The 19,265-nt window shown below is 37.5% G+C and overlaps 1 long non-coding RNA gene across 4 annotated transcripts in view; it reads left to right on the top strand.

The window, feature by feature from the left end:
* Window positions 1-19,265, top strand: part of LOC140498516 (uncharacterized) — a 208,245-nt gene that overhangs the window by 138,063 nt on the left and 50,917 nt on the right. For 3 of the 4 annotated variants that reach the window (XR_011965122.1, XR_011965123.1, XR_011965120.1), the window contains 2 exons: window positions 5,278-5,473; window positions 14,962-15,015. This is a non-coding gene — a long non-coding RNA (uncharacterized lncRNA). The remainder of the gene's footprint in view (window positions 1-5,277; window positions 5,474-14,961; window positions 15,016-19,265) is intronic. The other variant, XR_011965121.1, reaches the window with a different exon arrangement.

Raw genomic sequence — 19,265 nt, 5'->3', positions numbered from 1 at the left:
AATTACTCCCAGACCATTCATAAAGAACGTTCTATTTCAGAGATTTTATCTTTCACAAGACTATCCCAGAGTACCTACTTACCTAATTAATTGAAAACAGCAAGATTCCACTACTTGCATTATGCTTACATCTTAAACTACCTGCTTTGATTATAGGAACATGCCATGAAGATAAAAAGCAAGGACCTAATTAGATATTATCTCCACCTTATAGTCAGACTCAGAAATAGTCAAGTAGGAAAACATTCCTTTTCAGAGGAACACAACAGGGAAACTGAGCCAGAAGGATCCCATCCCAGACTGAGGACGGGATTGTTCCCTGACACAAACTTCTGCCTGTACCAGTCATATTCTTCTCTGAGTAGCAGAACACAATTAGTAATGGTCTCAGAGGCTTTGCATCAGATAGCAGGTTTCAGTAATCAAAAATGTTACCAGGACTTACATCTTAAATTTGTCCTAAAAACCACTCACTAGAGATCATTTATCACCAAAACAAGTTCCTTATTTAGGAACTCCATATACAAACAGTTAAAATCAATTTGATACACTTTACATAGAAACTACAACTTTAACAAAGCAAATTTACCCAAGTCTGAGGTGCTGCTGCTTGCTAGCCTCAGATGCTGTAGCCACTTCCAGCTTTTCCAGCGTCAGGGGCCCTGGGTGGGGTTGGCACCCCTCCTTTCTTTGCATAATAGGAAAGAATTAACATCTTTTCTCTGAGCTGCTCTGAGTTCAGATTAGATCATAAGAAGTCCTTCTGTAATAATGACTGGACTTTGAAGGTGAAGGAGGAGATCTCCATGAGGCTGTCTTAAATTTATCACAGAGCTTCCCGGAGCCATAAAATTCCTGATCTCCTTTATCTTGTCCCTTATCTTCGAACCCCCATAAAACCTTTATGTAACAAATTAAGTTATAAATATAAATCTGGTAGGCCTTCCAGAAACTGTACAAAAGATTTTACAAAGCATTTCTTCATACAACAAATATTTTCCTCTCTTAAAACAGTTTTCAATTTATCACAAAACCCTCTTGAACCTAATTGACAAAAATTACAAGAAAAGATCTAGAACCAAGACCTTTGCATAATTACCAAGTTTCCTTTCACAAACATACTTTTGCAAATGCTTGATTTATAGCAAGAACAATTTTAGTTAAAACTTCTTCTTAGTAGCAGAAATAAACTTTTAAACATAAACTTAAAACACACTTCAAACAGCTTCTTAACCAATTCATCATTAATTTAACAATGTAATTCCTAACATAACAACATTTAGATAAATTATTTTTTTGATAGCATAAAATATGTATTTAAAACTTGAAGCAGTCCATTATCCATTCAGGTGAATACAATTTCACATCACCTTACACAGAAATTCATCTCCTTACCACCACATGGACACACACTGTCAACTGATTATCATTTAATATAATGACTAATCTTTTCACAAGTTTGTTCATTCTTCCCTGGAAGAATCAGTTACTTCAGAAATAACATCTTTTTAGCCAAGATTTCAAATGAAAAATCTACCATTATATAGCAAACATTAGCATTTTCACTGCTTATTTATAACCAAATATAAGTTTCAAATTATCAAATTTCTATCACATTCTTTTAAAACCCAAATCTATATATATAACAAAATTCACATTAAAAATTGTAACAATTATTTAGATTAATGTTGCACATAACATATGCCCATCCTTTTGTCAAGCACTTTACAATCATAAATGCCAAATGAGAATATCTTTTTCTGATTTATCCTGATAGGAAGAGCACTCTCAGATGCTGCTCTTTATTCCTTCAGGATATATTTTGGCTTGAATTTTATTAAATCTGGATTTATAATAACTAATAATGTACATTTTAACCCCCTTTTTTCTTAAGTCAAATATTCTTGCTACTTAAAACTTTATTCATAACTTCACATAATCCCTTTTTGCTCCACTTTCTTTAAGAGTTGAAACTGCATCTTCCATCTCCCCTCCCCTCTCCAAGGTTCACCAGACAATGCTCTCTCTCAGTCCCATTCTTGCTTAATCAGATTGGGGAGGTAGGGGGGTAACTTCCCCTGGCACACAGGGTAAAGAGCACATGGATACTCTGCTGTTCCACCCATAATTTTCTCCCTTGGGAATTTCAGGCTATGTACTAGGATAAGCATATAAAGTTCTATAAAAAGCTTGAAATTATACCTGTTCTCCTTGGGTTAGCTTAAAATATGCCAACATTCTAAAACTAGGCTTTGGATCCAGGCAGAGACCTAAGGAACTTAATTTAATGCTGAGAGGGTATTGCCAGACTTACCAGGCAGAAGCTTCCATAGTTTCAAAAGATTAAATAATTCACTGCCTAAGTACTCACCATCCTTGTCTTCATCTTTGAGAATCTGGAGAGGAATGCTTATCATATTTAAGGCAATCTTTTCTAGCTTTCCTGTTGCTTAAAAAAATACTTCAGAAGTTAAGGGCTTAAGAATTCACATATCAAGAGAGCCATATTTTTTTTAAAGTTGAATACTCTGCAAAGAGGGATCTGAAGGAAAGAGACTTTTTCCCTCCCTTTATCTTTCTTTTCACATTCAAAAACTTAATCAAGGTTTAGAGTGCAGAAAGAAAGATTTTTTAAAGGTTTTCAGCTCTCTATTAACATCATTATAAACACACACAGACAACACATTTAACAAAGCATTATAGAGTCCACATTAGTTTCAAATTTGAATTCCCCACCATTGTTTGAATTCCTGGGTCTCTATCCAAGTGCACTCATTTGTTTAGGTCCAACCAGGGAACTCCCAGACAGGGATATGACCAACAAAGAGATTGCCGTACTGAACTTCACTGCATCAGTAAAAGACCGACTCAGAGTACTAGTTTTTGGGGTGGCCTGATCTTTGCAAGGTATACCTAGTTATCAGGACAGCCAGCCAGCAAGTTTCCTCCCCTGTTCCTCTCAATTCCCTGCTCGTGGTCTGATGAATGGAGTAGATTTAACTTACAGGGATTGTAAAAAAAATTTTTTTTTTACAGGAGCATTCTCCCTGTGTTTTATCTCACTCCCCCAAGTCAATGAATCAGATTTCACACTGGATGCCTAATTGTTAGTGATAATGTTTAATATAAAATTTTGGAATAATCTCTTTGTTCTCTCTGAAGCAAACTCAGAGGGTGCCTCTTCCTATGTCAGCAAAAGCCAGCCAAAGCTGACTCTACATTCCTTAAGGAGACCTTTAACCTATGACATATCTTGAATAATGGGACTTTCCTTTGTATCTTATTATCTATAGACACATACTATGTTATGGCATATTAATGGTAAAGAAAAAATAGGCATCCTGGGTTTCTATTGAACATTGTTTGCCCTTTCCTGTGTCAGTTACCTGTTTGGGGCAGGAAGCCTGCCACTTACTAGTGATGGGATTTCCTTCCTTCCTTACCACCTGAGACATATGTTTACCCAGCTTGGAATCTCAACATTTGACTGACATTGCTTTGTTAATTGTCTTGTCTTACTGAATTTATGATTTGCTTAATTAGGAGAGTTTCCTTCTCATGGCAAAATGTACTTAAGACAGATGTTTTCTGTACTAGGTAGTCAGAGTCACCTCTGACTCCATAGCGCTATGTAACTGTTTTCTTTATGGGGAATTGATTAATTAATTAAATCATAAAATGTATGCATTCAGCCTGTTGCCTTTCTTTAACCAAGTTTTCAGGTTAACATTAGGGACACACTTTACACACAAAAGGGTGTCAAGGAAAATTTATTAAAATAGAGTTCAGAGGAGGGAGTGCCTTCTGCATTCATTATGAATGGGTAGCTTCCCAGTAAGGCTACAGGAAGACTACAACTTGTTCAGGCTAATGGAAGTTTCTTATACTGTTCTGAATGTTGAACCTTTGATGACACCATCCATTATCACATGACTTCATGTTATGCTCTCTGATAGGCTTTCCCTCAACCAGTTTGTTAAACCTGCACACAAGTTTCTGACCTCTAACCTGACTGTGCTAGGTCACAACCCTGATCACCCCAAACTGCTGAAACAGAACTTCCTTGTTTCCCACACTCTTCTCTCTCTGGGTTGCCTATTAGCATTCCCTGTTGTTAAAGATATGAGGAAAATTTTCCTCATAGGAAGACAATGTAAAAGAAGACCTGTTGGATTCATCCTTGAAGAGTCTAAGAATAATGTGGAATCATCTTAAACAGTTTAAATTGTTATGGTGTCTAAAGGTGCAGAGGTAATGAATTTGATCTTTTTTTAGCTGTCCATGGTACTTAGACTAGCAGGTTTTATTTCATAAAAGATCTATAGGTCTTGCTACTACTTTGGGGGAGACAAGATGCTCTATGGTACCTTTCTGATTTTAGTAGAATCATTAAGCAAGTAATAGTTGCTTTTCACATAAGTGAAGGAGTTAAAATGCTGTCACAGAGATTGTGTTTTCATGGTCTTTGTTAAGATGATTTGAAACCATAAGAAGGTACACTAAATTGTAATGATTCTGTTAGGTAAAGGAAAACAAGGCTATGCAAGCATTTAAATGGTCAGATTTAAAAGTTAATGAAGTATTCAGAAGCCAATAGAGTGAATACAATGAGACATCAATGTGGCTTTCGGCAATTTGATTAAGAAAGAAATGAGGCAAGAGTTCCATTTGTGTAGTGAGCAGAGAGAAGGCAAAATTTCTCTAAATAATGCATATCCTTTGCAATTGTCCATTCCTTGAATTACTGATCAAAGGGTACCACTAATCCCAATTACTTAATATTTAGCATCTATCTTGTACAGAAAGAGCCCTGCTCTGAGCCCTAGAGGAATTACAGAAGTTTGGCTAAATATGACTCGTCTTCTTGGAGTGTCCAGTTTTAGAGGTGGCTATAGCCCATACACAAATAACTGTAAGACAATGTAAGAAGGGGAGCCCTGTGAGACTTCAACAGTAACTGTCTGGAGAAAGGAAAAACTAGACATAGAAGTGGAAAGGGGGAAGGTCTTGCTATGCAAAATAGTCATTCCTCATCTTAGAAGGTGTTAGAAGCTTGAATGGTTCATTTTATTTATGAAAATGTGAGTGACACAACAAACTTGCTTCTAGGGCACATTCATAATATTTTTTACCTAGCCACTTTAGGTTGTTGTTGTTGTTTGTTCTTTGGTTTTGAAGAGGACCAATGACACCATGAAGTGATGTCTTAACTTGCTTGTGCATTGGATTTAAGTGAGGTAGAGTTGTGAAAAGTTGTCCGATCAATCTCTCTTCCAGAATCCTTGAAGTCCAGTGGCAAGACAAAAATCAAGACAACGGGTGATGTCCTGGGATGCAGTGGATGACATTGGCATCTTCCATATCTGATCAAACTCTAAACCTCCACAGCACCTGCTTCAGCTACCTTCATGGCCATAGGAACAAATTGTTCTCATCTGCCCATTCCTCAGTGGAAAGTCTTCATGTGCTTGGGGTAAACATCCCTTTAACTCACTGACATGTTAACCTGGTTTAGGCAATCTACTGAGATGGTTTTATGGTTTTACTGGGGGTGTAACTGCTGTGCATGCTACAACTTCTTGGAGCCACAGGTGAAAGTTATGTGCTAATCCTCCCTGAACACCCCATATACTCTAAACAGCCATTCTAGCTAGGTATGAGATTCTGAAAGGAGAATGGGAAGTAGAATCACCTGAATTGAGACTGATCATCCTAGGGCAAGATGAGTGCTTAACTGAGGAAAGGAGTTTCTGAGCCAAGAATGACTGTTGAAATATGAGATGCTATATCTTCTCTGGAAATGGCAAACAGCCTAATAGTTGAGGCTATGAGGCAGTCAAAGGGAAAAGTTGTCAGTGGAAAAGAACATTGAAACACTTCAGTTGAAAACAGTGGTTGAGGGTGGGAAAACATGGCAGCTGCCCATTAAAGAGCAAACTCAAGAAGTCCAGTGGTTTGACTCCTTCAAGAAAGATGCTGAGCTATCTGTTCAGTCCAGCCTGGCAACATCCTAGTGGCAAAGGGGCCTTTCTGGCAGCATCTGCACAATAGAAGAGAAGACTATTCATCCCCTTCCAGCAACCAATGCTCACTGGGAGAGTAACCTGCCTGCCCCAATATCAAAACAAGCAAGCCTCATGAAAAGTCAGAGACTCAGCCAAGTGACTGGTATGACCCAGTCCAACAGTAGACTGACCCTTCCAGTTGAGATACTGTTCCTCATAAGGAGACAGCTCCAGGAGAGCAGCACATCCAGAGTAGCTGTCAAAGCCCTTTGAAGACCAAACCAGTCAAGCAGTTAAGTGACCATCTATAACTAAAACCATATCCCATCATGAACTTCATGAGGATCCACTAGAGAAAGAAAGGATACCAAGGCTTTGTGAGTTCTGGAGTTGTGAGTTGTTTGCTGTTGTTCAGTTATGTCTAACTCTTTGCGAGTCCATTTGGAGTTTTCTTGGCAAAGATACTGAAGTAGTTTGCCATTTTTTTCTCCAGCTCATTTTTAGAGATGAGGAAACTGAGGCAAACAAGGCCAAATGATTTGCCCATGCTCACATAGCTAGTAAATGCCTGAGGTCAGATTTGAACTCAGGTCTTCCTGAATCCAGGCCCAGAGTTCTAGCCTCTGTGCCCCCTACTTGCCCCTAGAGGTTATGGTCGTACTGCCAACAAAACTTTAACTTCAGAAATGTTTTCCATAATGACTGGTCTCTATTGTTTATAACCCTGTCTTATTGTGTATATGAGGACATGGCTTTGATTTTTGGAATTTTGTAACTCCTAGTGCTATCCTTCCTTACTCCAAGAAATGTACGTGAATCAAGATTTCCTGCCAAAGATTTTACATGTAGAATCCCAAGGATTGGGATCCCATGTATTTGAAGTCCCTACCCAGCCCTTTCCCCTCTCCCTCCATTCCCCTAGCCCTAAGAGGCTGATGGGGATTAGGGGAGAGATTGGCTTCTATGCACCATAAGTATTTCTATGAGGCATTTGATTCCTCACTTGAGAAAACAAACCGTGTTAATTCTCCTGTCACTTTCCCAATAAGTATTAATTTTCCTTTGTCTTTTGCTTTCATTCCCAAAGCCAGTTGAGAAAGTCTCTGTCCTCCAATTTTCTTCTCAATGATAACTTAACTGGGTCCAAACATTTCCATGGTACCTGGTATCTTAGATAAAACCCCTCTATATCCCCTTTGTTTGCTAACCTTGGGTAAATCTGGGAATATTCCCCTCTCCTACTATCATCCCTCCAGGCAAGACTTTAACTGCTACAACGTTTTACGTAATGTCTGGTCTTTGTAGTTCCATATCCCTTCTTATTAAAGTAGATAAGAATATGTTTTAGCTTCTTTGTATTTTGCTACTATAGTACCAATTATCCCTTAGCTTTCTTCTTAAAAACAGCCAAGAAGGTCTCTGCATTTTTGCCAATTAATAATTTCATAGATAAGTGTCCACTGACAGTCTGATAGCACCTGGAATCATTAATACCATGTTCCTATCATTAGCTAATCTTGGGCAAATCAGGGAACATTCCACATTCATACTCTCATTCAATTAATTACTACATTCAAAAATCCCACAAATGTCAATCTGGAAGTAGAGGGAATAGATAATATCTTGGGATCTACCAATCACCATCTTGAACCTCTCTCAAAAAGGAGAGGCCATTTTTTATTGCACATCAGAGATTATAAAGCTGGGAAGCCATTTTTAGAACTACCACACCTTCACCTTGATCTGGAAGCAGATTTGGAGATCTGAAGCATCCCACTCCAGTTTCCAGATGGCTATAAAGAGTAACCTTTAATTAATCTCCTTTGGACATGTAAATCTCTTCTTTAGGTTTCCTCTTCCTTTTCCTAGATGAATGCTTTGATTAACACTTAATCTTCCTTTGAAAAAACATTTGCTGCCAAATGAGATCCAAGGGTAGGGAACCTACAGTTTAGAGGTTGCTTGTGGTCCTCTAGGTCCTCAAGTGCAGCCTTTTGACTCAATCCAAACCAAAGGGCTGAACTTGAGAACTTAGTGGGCCATATGTGCCTCGAGGCTGTAGGTTTCCCCACCCCTGTTATAGGCAAAGGAAATAGACTGATGATTTCATTGATATAAGGGTTTAGCATTATATCATATGGTTTATTGTGACCTGTGATCTCATTGACTAGAGCTTAAGTTTTATCACTTACCACAGCACCTGATGTAGAGTAGGTACTTAAAAAATGCTTATTGACTGATATAGAGCTATGGTTCTCAAAGTATGGTCTGGGAGCTGGTGATCCCTAAGATCAAAGCTGTTTTCATAATACTATGGCTTCTCTTGATGGGAATGGGATCTAAACACCTAAAAGGAAAAGACCACATCTTTTGGATATGGAAGCCAAAAGGAAAAGCTCTGGACTTTTCCAGGTGACCCAGATTCCTGTTGTTGGTCTGGGGCAAATAGCCTCTCCCAGTTAATTAACTGTCCTTTCTTTGTCTACTCCAGGCCCCACCCTAAACCGATTTTTCCCTCTTTAATTCTTTCTTATTTGTCCTGTATATAGATTGTTTGCACATATTTGTTTGCTTGTTGTCTCCCCCATTAAATTGTGAGTTTATTGAAGACAAATTGTCTTTTGCTTTTTTTTGTATCCCCAACACTTAGCTCAATGTTTGGTATTTAGTGGGGGCTTAATACATGTTTATTGACTGTGATTAATGTGAAAATATTTTAATTTTTAAAATAGTAGGTATGAATAGATATAACCCACATAAACAAAAACTCCTTGGGGTTCTCAGTAAATTTTAAGAGTCTAAAAGGACCTGGAGACCAAGAAGTTTGAGAATCACTGGTACAGGGAACTCCCTAGAGGAGGAAAGGCCCTCTGGTCATGCAGTTTAGCCTCTTTTCTTCAACTTCTGGTCTTAGAGAGTTGCCTGGATCCCTGAAAGGTTGTGACTTGCCCAGTCACACAACCACTAAGTGCCAGAGGCAGGACTATTCAGATCTTCCAGGTTCCAAGGGTGGTTCTTGAATCACTATTGCCAAGTGAAAGAATTGAAATGTAGGAAAAAGCATCAAGTCACTGCTTCATTTTCAGAATCCTTAAATCCAGGAAAATCTTCATTCTACTTATTTTAGTGAACGAATCTAGTCATCCAGTCCCACCTCCACATTTTACAGACAGGAAAACTGAGGCCTAGAAAAGTGAAACAACATCCTCAGGGTCCTTAGACTCAGGTGCTAGAACTCTAGATTCAGAATGTTCACCATTGCCTCACACTACCTTTCTTATTACATACAGAATCATAAGGTTTTTGAACTAGAGACTCCTTAGAGAGAATTCAGGACACTGATGGATTTGCATGTAGAGTAGCTTGGAGAACAATCATTTGAGGAAAAAAAAATTCTTTTTAGCAAGTGCACCTTGGACCTGGTCAGTTTGGTCCCCTAAGCAATGGGACTGTGTTTTGCCTCTGAACATGAGAGAATCATGTACCAGGGAATCATTATTTTAACAACCATTTATTACCTATTCTGTTGCAAAGGTCTGTTCTAGGACTGAGAGTGGCAAAAAACCAAAACAAACCAAAACCAAAGATCTGACTCCTGTCTTCTGGAGTAACAGAATCAATAAGCTGTTACTATATGCCAGACACTGCGATAGATATTGGGAGTGCCAAAGCAAGGCAGTCCCTACCCTGTTGAACATATCTATACCATTTTACTGTTGACAAAGCATTTTTCCTCATAATGATCTTGTGAAAGAACTGGAAATTGCAAGGATGCCCATCAACTGAGAAATGGCTGAACAAGTTCTAGTATGTGATTGTGATGGAATATAAAAAATGATGAACTCAATGATTTTAGAAGAACATGGAAAGACTTGGACAAAATAATAAAGAGTGAAATGAGCAGAACCAAGGGAACGTTGTATATGGTAACAGCAATATTGTTTTAATAACTACTTTGAGTAAATAGGTTATTTTGGCTATGATAAATACCCAAATTCATAAGGACATATGAGAAAAGACACTATCTGCATCCAGAGAAAGAACTGATAAATAGAAGTTATATATAGAACAACTTTACATCCATATAATGATTTTTGTCTAATGGTGTGTTGGGGGGGGATTTACAGGACAATTTTGGTGTATATTTGAAAGGAATAACAAGTTGTGCATAGTAGATTTGCAGTTTCACGTGCAATCAACTTCTTTATTGTAGTATGTTATGGAAATGCTTATTTTATTCTGTAAATAAAATATAAAATTAAAAAATAATGTTCTTGTGAGTTTAGCAATATAAGTGTCATCATGGATCTTAGAGATGAGGAAACTGACATACTAGAGTGGTTATTTGATTTATAAATTATAAATAAATTAAGAAAGAATGACTCAAAAAGTATTTATTAAATATTTGCTATTCCTAACCACTGTGTTAAGCTGAAGCACAAGGGATGGAAATGCAAAGACAAATAGGAACTTATAATTCCAATAGAGGGAGAAAACACATTTTGAGAAGTGATGACTAGGGAAAGGTGTTTTAGCTTGGGAAGTCTCTGGGATAGTGAGGGGAGCCCTGCGACAGTTGATTGATGTGACCTTTCCAAAAGCCATGGTTATTTTAATATCTATTCCCAGAGCAGAGTAGAAAATGAGAAGGGAGGAAGGGCAGGGGAATGACCAGGATGAAGCATAGTTAGTGTCTTAGACTAGGTAGATATAAAGGGCTCTTACCAATCACATTCAGGGGAGGTGGAGCGTGGTGTGATGATGGGTGGGCTGAGGAGGCAGTGAAATGTAGAGTAAGAAGGCCAGGGCTCTTGCCCTAGCTCTGAGACAAAGGCATTATGTGAACTTGGGCTATTGTCCTTCTCTCTTGGCTTAATTTGAGGCTGTCAAACTCCTTCCAGCTTCAACTGGCTCTGGTTCTTTGATGCAGTAAAACACTAAACACTTGTGTGCTAGGTGTTGTGGGAAACATATGGGTGGTATCAGATGAGGCTTACTGAACTCATGGAAAATACAATCTATTTGGAGAGAAAAGGCTTAAGGATGTCATGACAACAATAACATTAAAAAGTTTAAATAGTAATTTTCTTCCCCTACCCCTTTCAATTTTTTAATCATTGTTACAAGAGGTAAAATGATAGGGAAAAGAATTGGCCTTGAAGTGGGGGAAGACCTGGATTCAGATCCTACCTTGGACACATACAAGTTTATGGAATCCTAGGATGTCACTTAACCTGTCAGGGCTCTAGACAACTCTAAGACTAGAAGGTGCTGACCTGTATTGATAGGCAGAGTTACCATACCAGGCTATTCTCTATATTAAGAAATTTACAGATTCAGTTCCTCATCTCTAACCCCAAATGACTCACTACTAGGGATGAGTATTAGGGAGAGGGAGGTACATTCACCAGTGAAGGGTAATTTTGTCCTTTTAAATTAAAGAAAAGCTCTACACAAGAATAGAAGAGATGCCAGTGGAAAGCATGTGGTTCATTTTCAAATGAAAGTCAATGACAGGCACTCCTCTAGATGTTTTTGAAGTATTCCTGTGTGTGTTTTTAAAAGGTTTGTTGATTTTTTTTTGTTGACATTACATTTACAGATCATTCCCTTTTCCTTGAGAAAATTCTTGTAACAAAGTAAACAAATAAAACAAAACCAACAACACATTGATCTTATCTGAAAGCACATGAAATTCTTTTTTTTAATCAGCTATTTGCTATTTATTCAGTATTTAGGATTAGTGTGACACTTGAGGAATTGGTTGCATTGTTGTACATATACAGCTCTTTTTATATAATATGGAAATTTACAACTATTGATATATAATATATAAATATATTTTACACACACATACACACACACACACACATATGTTTTGGCCAACAAAATCAGGTCCTCTGGAAAGGTGATTCATGGGGCCATGCTGTAGTGCCCTAATGGAGGGGAGCACAAAGGTAACAATGCATCAATAAAGAATTACTGCTGCATGGTGTTCTGTATCCAGGAGTGTTGTCTTCTGGACCTAAGGGAACCTGTAACACCTACATACAGGGCAGGTAGTTTATATATCTGTGGGGCACTGGCCCTCCTTGACACCAACCACTGAGACTATACAAGTCATATCCAGCATCATATGCTAACTACAACAGGGTTCTATTCCCCATTTCTAACTTTAGGAAGAAACTAGAATGTGTTCACAGGTTTTATATTTGTGGTGCTTAGTCACTAATGAGAGGAAGGTTTTGGCCTATTTGAAAAGTGGATCATACATAACCCCTCAGCCCCTGTCATGTTCTCTCAATGGCAGCACATTCAAAGGTTTTAAAATTGCAACTCCTTCTGGATTCCCCAAAGAGTATCTGTGCTCTTCTTTAAACAATTCTCCTGCTCTGGATTCAGGTTGACCTTCACCACATCTGAAATATCATTCTGCCCCAAGACACATAGGACACTAAGGAAGACATCTTCATTAATGCCATATAGGTCCTTAATCATGATGGAAATTGGATGCACTCTCCTAAGATTATTCATAATGCTTTCTGCCAGATCTGCCACAGACAAGCCAATGACCCAGAAAGTGTAGCCCTTCAGTTTGATTACCTCATAAGCACTTTCAACCACCTGTTGATGAACGTCTTTCCAGTTCTCTATATCAGCATCAGTTCCCAAAGAAGGATGAAGGTTCTTTAGAGACACACCAGCAAGATTCATACCATTCCACACAGGAACACTGGAGTCTCCATGTTCCCCAAGGACCTATCCATGACAACTTGAGGAATGGACACCAAGTCTCTCCTCTATTAAGTAATGGAAATAGGCAGAATCCAGATTGCAACCACTTCCAGTAACACGGTTTTTAGGAAAGTTACGTAGCTTCCAGGCCACATATACCAAAATATCCACTGGATTGGAAACAGTAAGCAGCTTGAAATTAGGGCTATATTTAACAATACTGAGCATGATGAATTTAAAGATATTCACATTACACTGGACCAAATTAAGACAACTTTCTCCCTTCTATTGATGTGTCCCTGCCATAACAATGACCAGTTTTGAGTCTGTAGTCACGCTATAGTCTTTGCCATAAACAGTCTTTGGTGTTTTGAGAAAAAGGCTGCCATATTGGATATCTATCATCTCTCCCTGTAGTTTGTTTTCTACTTTATCAACTAGAGCAAGTTAATCAGCCAATTCCTTTGTTAAGATACTAATGGTACGATCCATGCCAACTGCACCAATCCCAACAACAGGATCTTGTTCTGGGGAATCTGGTCTTGCTTTAGGACATTCAAGATAAGGTGATCTGTGACAGCTGATACCATTTTGGAGGGTATCTGGGAGGGATAGCGAGGTTGCTGGTCAGGCTGCGAAAGTTCTGAGTTAAATGTGAGGTTGCTGCTCACAGGCTTGCACCATGAAAATTCTAGTGTATCAAGATGCCCATTTCCCCATATCCCTTACAATCTTTATTATCTTTATTTTCTTTTTTGGTTCTCTGTCAGTATGATAGGTATGAGGTTTTATTTATCTAATTAGTAGGGATTTTTGAGTATTTTCCTTCTCATATGGCTATTGATAGGCAGGGTATCTCTCCTTGAGAAGTGTCTATTCATATCCTTAGACCATTTATCAGTAGGAAAAAGGCTCTTATAGATTTGAATCAGTTCCTTATATACCTTGAAAATGATACCTTTATTAGGGAAATGTTACAAAGATTCCTCCCTCTCAACCAGTTTGTTTTCCTTTTATTCTTAGCTTTATTAGATTTTATTATATAAAAACATTTTAATTTTATATAGTCAAAATTATCCATTTCATCCCCTGTGATCATCTCTGTTCCTTGTTTGGCCATGAACTTTTCTCCTATCAATAGATCTGACAGGTAACTTTTCCTATATTTCTCTAATTTGTTTATGATTTGGCCTTTTTATAGCTAGGTCACATTTCTTTGGAACTTATCTTGGTTTCAGTTGTGAAATGTTGGTCTAAATATAACCTCCTCCATATTGTTCTACAATTGTATCAACAGCATTTCTCAAATAAGGAATGCTTTTCCCAGTATCTTTAGTCTTTGCTGTTTATTTAACACTAAGCTACTACATACATTCTTTTCTGTGTATTGTGTACCTAACCTGTTCCACTGGTCGATTTCTCTACATTTTTTAACCAGTAGTAAAAATGTTTTTAAAATGACCACTTTTGTTGTTTGAGATCTAGTACTGCTAGGTTCCTTTCCTTCCTGCTTCTTTTAATTATTTCCCTTGAGATTCTGGACCTTTTTAAATTTTATATAAACTTTACTTTTTTTAGTTTAGTTAGCATGGCATTGAACAAGTAAATTAATTTAGGTAACATTATCATTTTCTTATGTTGGCTTATCCTACCCATGAGACATTAATATTTTCCCAATTACTTAGGTCTGTCTTTATTTTTGTAAGTTTGTAGCAGTACCTATATGGTTCTTATATGTATCTTGGGAGGTAGATCCCATTACTTTTTTATATACTTCATGTATTATATTTATTTTACATATTATGTAGTAGTTTTAAATGCATTTTCTCTTTCTGTCTCTTCTATCTGCTGAGTTTTATTGGTATTATATAGAAATGCTGATGACGTGTGTGGATTTTTTCATATCCTGGAAGTTTGTTTAGTTACTGTTTTAAATTAATTTTTAATTTACTTAGAATTTTTAAGTAAACCATCATATCATTTGTAAAATGTATTATTTTTTCTTTACCTCTTCTTATTCAATTCCTCTCCCTCATCTTATTGATATAGTTAGTGTTGCTCATACAATATTAAATAGAAATAGTGACAAAGATCTTATTGGAAAGGATTCCGATTCATTTCCATTATATATAAAAATAGCTCTGAGTTTTAGATATATACTATTAACCATTTTTAAAAAAGATCCATTTATTCCTATGTTTTGTTTTGTTTTGTTGTATAGGAAAAAGAGTCATATTTTGTCAAAAGTCCTTGCTGTATTTATTGATATAATCACGTGAGTATTGTTGATTTTGTCATTAATATGATTCATTAAGTTTACGGGTTTCCTAATATTAATCCTGTATCCTATAAATCTAATCTGGTCATTTTATAATCTTTGTGATATATTGTTTTAGCCTCTTTGGAAGTATTTTATTTTTTCTCATCTGTGTTTTTTTTTTAAATTATTTATTTTTTTTAAATTTTTGATTTTTAACAGTTTCTATCACATAAAACATTTTCAACTTTTGGTCAGGTGATACTTCTTTTAAAGCATTTACAATATAGACCACAAATGAATTTTTTTTTAACATTAACCAACTGAGACACAAATAATAACTATGTATGCTAACTTCACAAGCCCTTGACCTAATTGTCTCCACACTGTTACTAAGAATTAAACTTATTGTTGTTGGTCTAAAGTCCTAAGTCTAATAGCTTAATTTTAATTTTAACCTCAGATGTTCTCCTACCAACAATCTATAATTTAATAGATCTGGTATTAAGCTTACAAACCTTTTGACTATAGGAAATTGCCACCAAGAGTAGGGACACTGCAGGGAAACAATATCTCCCCAACTTCATGTCAGTTCCAGGTGGGAGTAGATTGTCAACTTGAATTCAGTCAGGCTTAAAGTCTGCCAGGTGTCAGTGGGGAAATTGAGTCAGGAGAATAATACCACAGCCCAGGCTGAACAGCCACTCTCCCACCCTTTCCATGAGATCACCTTTTGCAGCTCATACCAGCATCTCACAGGCTTACTGGCTTCATGAATTGGAGGCTCAGACTGCCTTTCTTGCTATCCATACCTAGAGTTAGACTCAAAACAGTCAGTTAATAGTCCCATACCATCCTAATATAGCAAGTTCCAATAGCCAGGTTTCAGATATGACTATAATTTCACATTGGCTAAGGAACATCTTTTGAGACAAGTTTTAAGTGGCTTACATGCCTTTCTATACATGTTCTAGTTCCTGATTAAATAACAATCATAAAATCAAATTTACCATTAAAACCTTGACTTTCCATCAATGCCAAATTTAACCAAGGTTACCTGCCTCTAGAAAACTTAGACTAAAATTCTTTTCCCCAAACTAAAGATGTCTCTGATTTAGTCTCAGTAATTAATTGTCAATAGTTTCAATACTAATTGCTTTTACATCACTTTGTAATATGTCCAATTTTTCTCCCCATCTTTCCCCTCCCCCCATCCCTAATACCTTGCTTTCTGATTACCTCTTCCTTCAATGTATCCTCCCTTCTATCATACCTAACCCTTCCCTTATCCCCATCTTCTCTCCTTTCTTGTAGGGCAAGAAAAATTTCTAACCCCCATTACCTGTGTTTCTTATTTTCCGGTTATATGCAATAATAATTCTCAACATTCATTTCTAATACTTTGAATTCCAACTTCTCTCCCTCCTTCCCTCCCTACCCATCCCCACTGAGAAGGCAAGCAATTCAATACAGGCTATATATGTGTCATTTTGCAAAAGACTTCCATAATAATCATGTTGTGTGATACTTACTATATTGCCCTCTATCTTACTCTATCCCCCCTTGTTTTTTTATTCCCTCATTTGACCTTGTCCCTTCCCAAAAGTGTTTATTTCTAGTTACTCCCTTCTCCCATTTGTCCTCCCTTCTATTTTTCCCCTCACCCCACTTGTCACTTCCTGTCCTACTTTCCTGTAGTGTAAGATAGATCTTCGTACCAAATTTAGGGAGCATGTTACTCCCTCCTTAAGCCATATGTGGAGAGATTGGTTTCACTTTTCCCCTTTCCCCTTCTCCATTTTCTTCTCCATTGAACAAGATTTTTCTTATCTCTTTTATGAGTTATAGCCTGCCCCATTCCATTTCTCCCTTTCTCCTCCAGTATTTTTCTCCCTCATCCCTTAATTTTTTTTTATTTTTGTTTTTTTTGTGTGGTTATCATTTCTTCTGATTCAACACAACCTGTACTCTCTCTCTCTCTCTGTGTGTGTGTGTGTGTGTGTGTATGTACAATTGCTCCACCTACCCAAATACTGAGAAAAGTTTCAAGAGTTACAAATATTTTCTTTCCATGTAGGAATATAAACAGTTCAGCTTTAGAAAGCTTTTATGATTTCTCTTTCCTGTTAACTTCTTCATGCTTCTCTTGATTCTTGTGCTTGAAAGTCAAATTTTTTCTTCAGTTCTGGTCTTTTCATCATGAATGCTTGAAAGTCCTCCATATTATTGAATGACTATTTTTTCCCCTGAAGTATTATACTCAGTTTTGCTGATGGTGATTCTTGGTTTTAATCCCACTTCATTTGACTTCTGGAATATCCTATTCCAAGCCCTTTTATCTCTTAATGTTGAAGCTGCCAGATCCTGTGTTATCCTGATTGTATTTCCACAATACTCGAATTGTTTGTTTCTAGCTGCTTGCAGTATTTTCTCCTTCACCTGGGAACTCTGAAATTTGGCCACAATATTTCTAGGAGTTTCTCTCTTCAGGTCTCTTTCTGGAGGTGATCTGTGGATTCTTTCAATATTTATTTTACCCTCTGGTTCTAGAATATCAGGACAGTTTTCCTTGATAATTTCATGGAAGATAATGTCTAGGCTCTTTTTTTGATCATGGCTTTCAGGTAGTCCCATAATTTTTAAATTGTCTCTCCTGGATCTATTTTCCGGGTCAGTTGTTTTTCCAATGAGATGTTTCACATTATCTTTTATTTTTTCACATTTTTGGTTTTATTTTTTAACTGCTTGGTTTATCTCATAGTTATTAGCTTCCCTGAACTCAATTCTCTCTTTTAAAGAACTATTTTGTTCAGTGAGCTTTTGAACCTTCTCCTCCATTTGGCTAATTCTACTTTTTAAAGCCTCCTTCTCCTCGTTGGCTTTTTGGATCTCTTTTTCCAATTGAGTTGGCCTCTTTTTAAAGCTGTTATTTTCCTCAGCATTTTTTGGTTCTCCTTTAGCAAGCTGCTAACTTGCTTTTCTAGCTCTTCTATTGCTTGAGTCCAGTTTATGTTCATTTTAGAGGCCCTGGAGGCTGGGGCCTTGCCTTTCTGTGCCAATATGCCTTGTTCTTCCTCATCTGAAAGGATGGGAGGAGACATCTGTTCACCAAGAAAGTAACCTTCTATGGTCTTATTTTTTTTCCCCTTTTTTGGGCATTTTCCCATCCAGTTACTTGACTTCTGAATCCTTTGTCAAGAGGATGGTCCTGCTGCCCCTTCTTTCCCCAGTATCATGTTCAAGGCTGAGATTGGACTCAGCTGCTCAATTCCCCCAGCGCTTTGGGTGGGGGTGGGGCTATCACTGAGGGCTGAGGTTTAGATCAGCTGCTCCCTATGGCCAGAGGCTTTAAGTTGAACTGCCTGGACAATGGAACCAGGTTGTTTCTCAGTCATTGTAGCTGCCTGCAGTCTGCTGCTGCTGTTGCTGCTGTCAGGAACCCCATTTCCCTCTCGCCCTGATGGGAAAGACCTCCCACATTGACCTTTGGAGCTTTGGGTTGAGGTATCTGGGACCCACCCTGCTGGGAACTCTCCCTCAGAGTTCTGTTCAGGTCCTGTTCCTCCCAGTGCCACATGGCCAGGGTTGTGCTCTGCTCCACTCAGCGTCCCGTGAGATAGACCTTTCCTGTCGGCCTTCCAGGTTACCTTTGACTGGAAACCTCTTTCGCTCTGTTGTTCTGTGGCTTCTGCTGCTCTAGAATTTGTTGAGTCATTTTTTACAGGTATTTTGTGGGCTGTGGGGAAAGCTCTAGAGTATATGCGTCTTTCTACTCCTCCATCTTGGCTCTGCCCTCATCTATGTTCTTGAGGGATATTGTTCTGTAATTTTTTTTTCCTCTTTTGCCTCTCCATGGTTTTTGTATCAATATTATGTCTGTGTCATAGAAGGAATTTTGTAGGATCTCTTCTTTTACTATTTTTGCAAATAATTTGTGTGGTCTCATTGTTATTAATTGTTCTTTGAATGTTTGACAGATTGACTTTTGAGTTCATCTATAGGTTTTTTCTTTGGAAGCTCACTTATAGCTTGGTTAATTTCTTTGTCTGGAATTGGATTGTTTAAATTCTCTATTTCTTGTTCTGTTAATATATTTAAAATTATAACTGTTAACTTATTTCATTTAAATTATTGACTTTATTGGGATATAGTTGGTCAACATAGTTTCTGTGTGTGTGTGTGTGTGTGTGTGTGTGTATTTTACTGTACCTGGCGCAATGTCATAATGTTTCAGAGTTTTAACTATTCAGCATTTAGCCTTTTCACCA

Source organism: Notamacropus eugenii, chromosome 4 (genome assembly GCF_028372415.1).
Source record: "Notamacropus eugenii isolate mMacEug1 chromosome 4, mMacEug1.pri_v2, whole genome shotgun sequence".
NCBI lineage: Eukaryota > Metazoa > Chordata > Mammalia > Diprotodontia > Macropodidae > Notamacropus > Notamacropus eugenii.
This window is presented reverse-complemented; position numbering and strand designations above follow the sequence as displayed.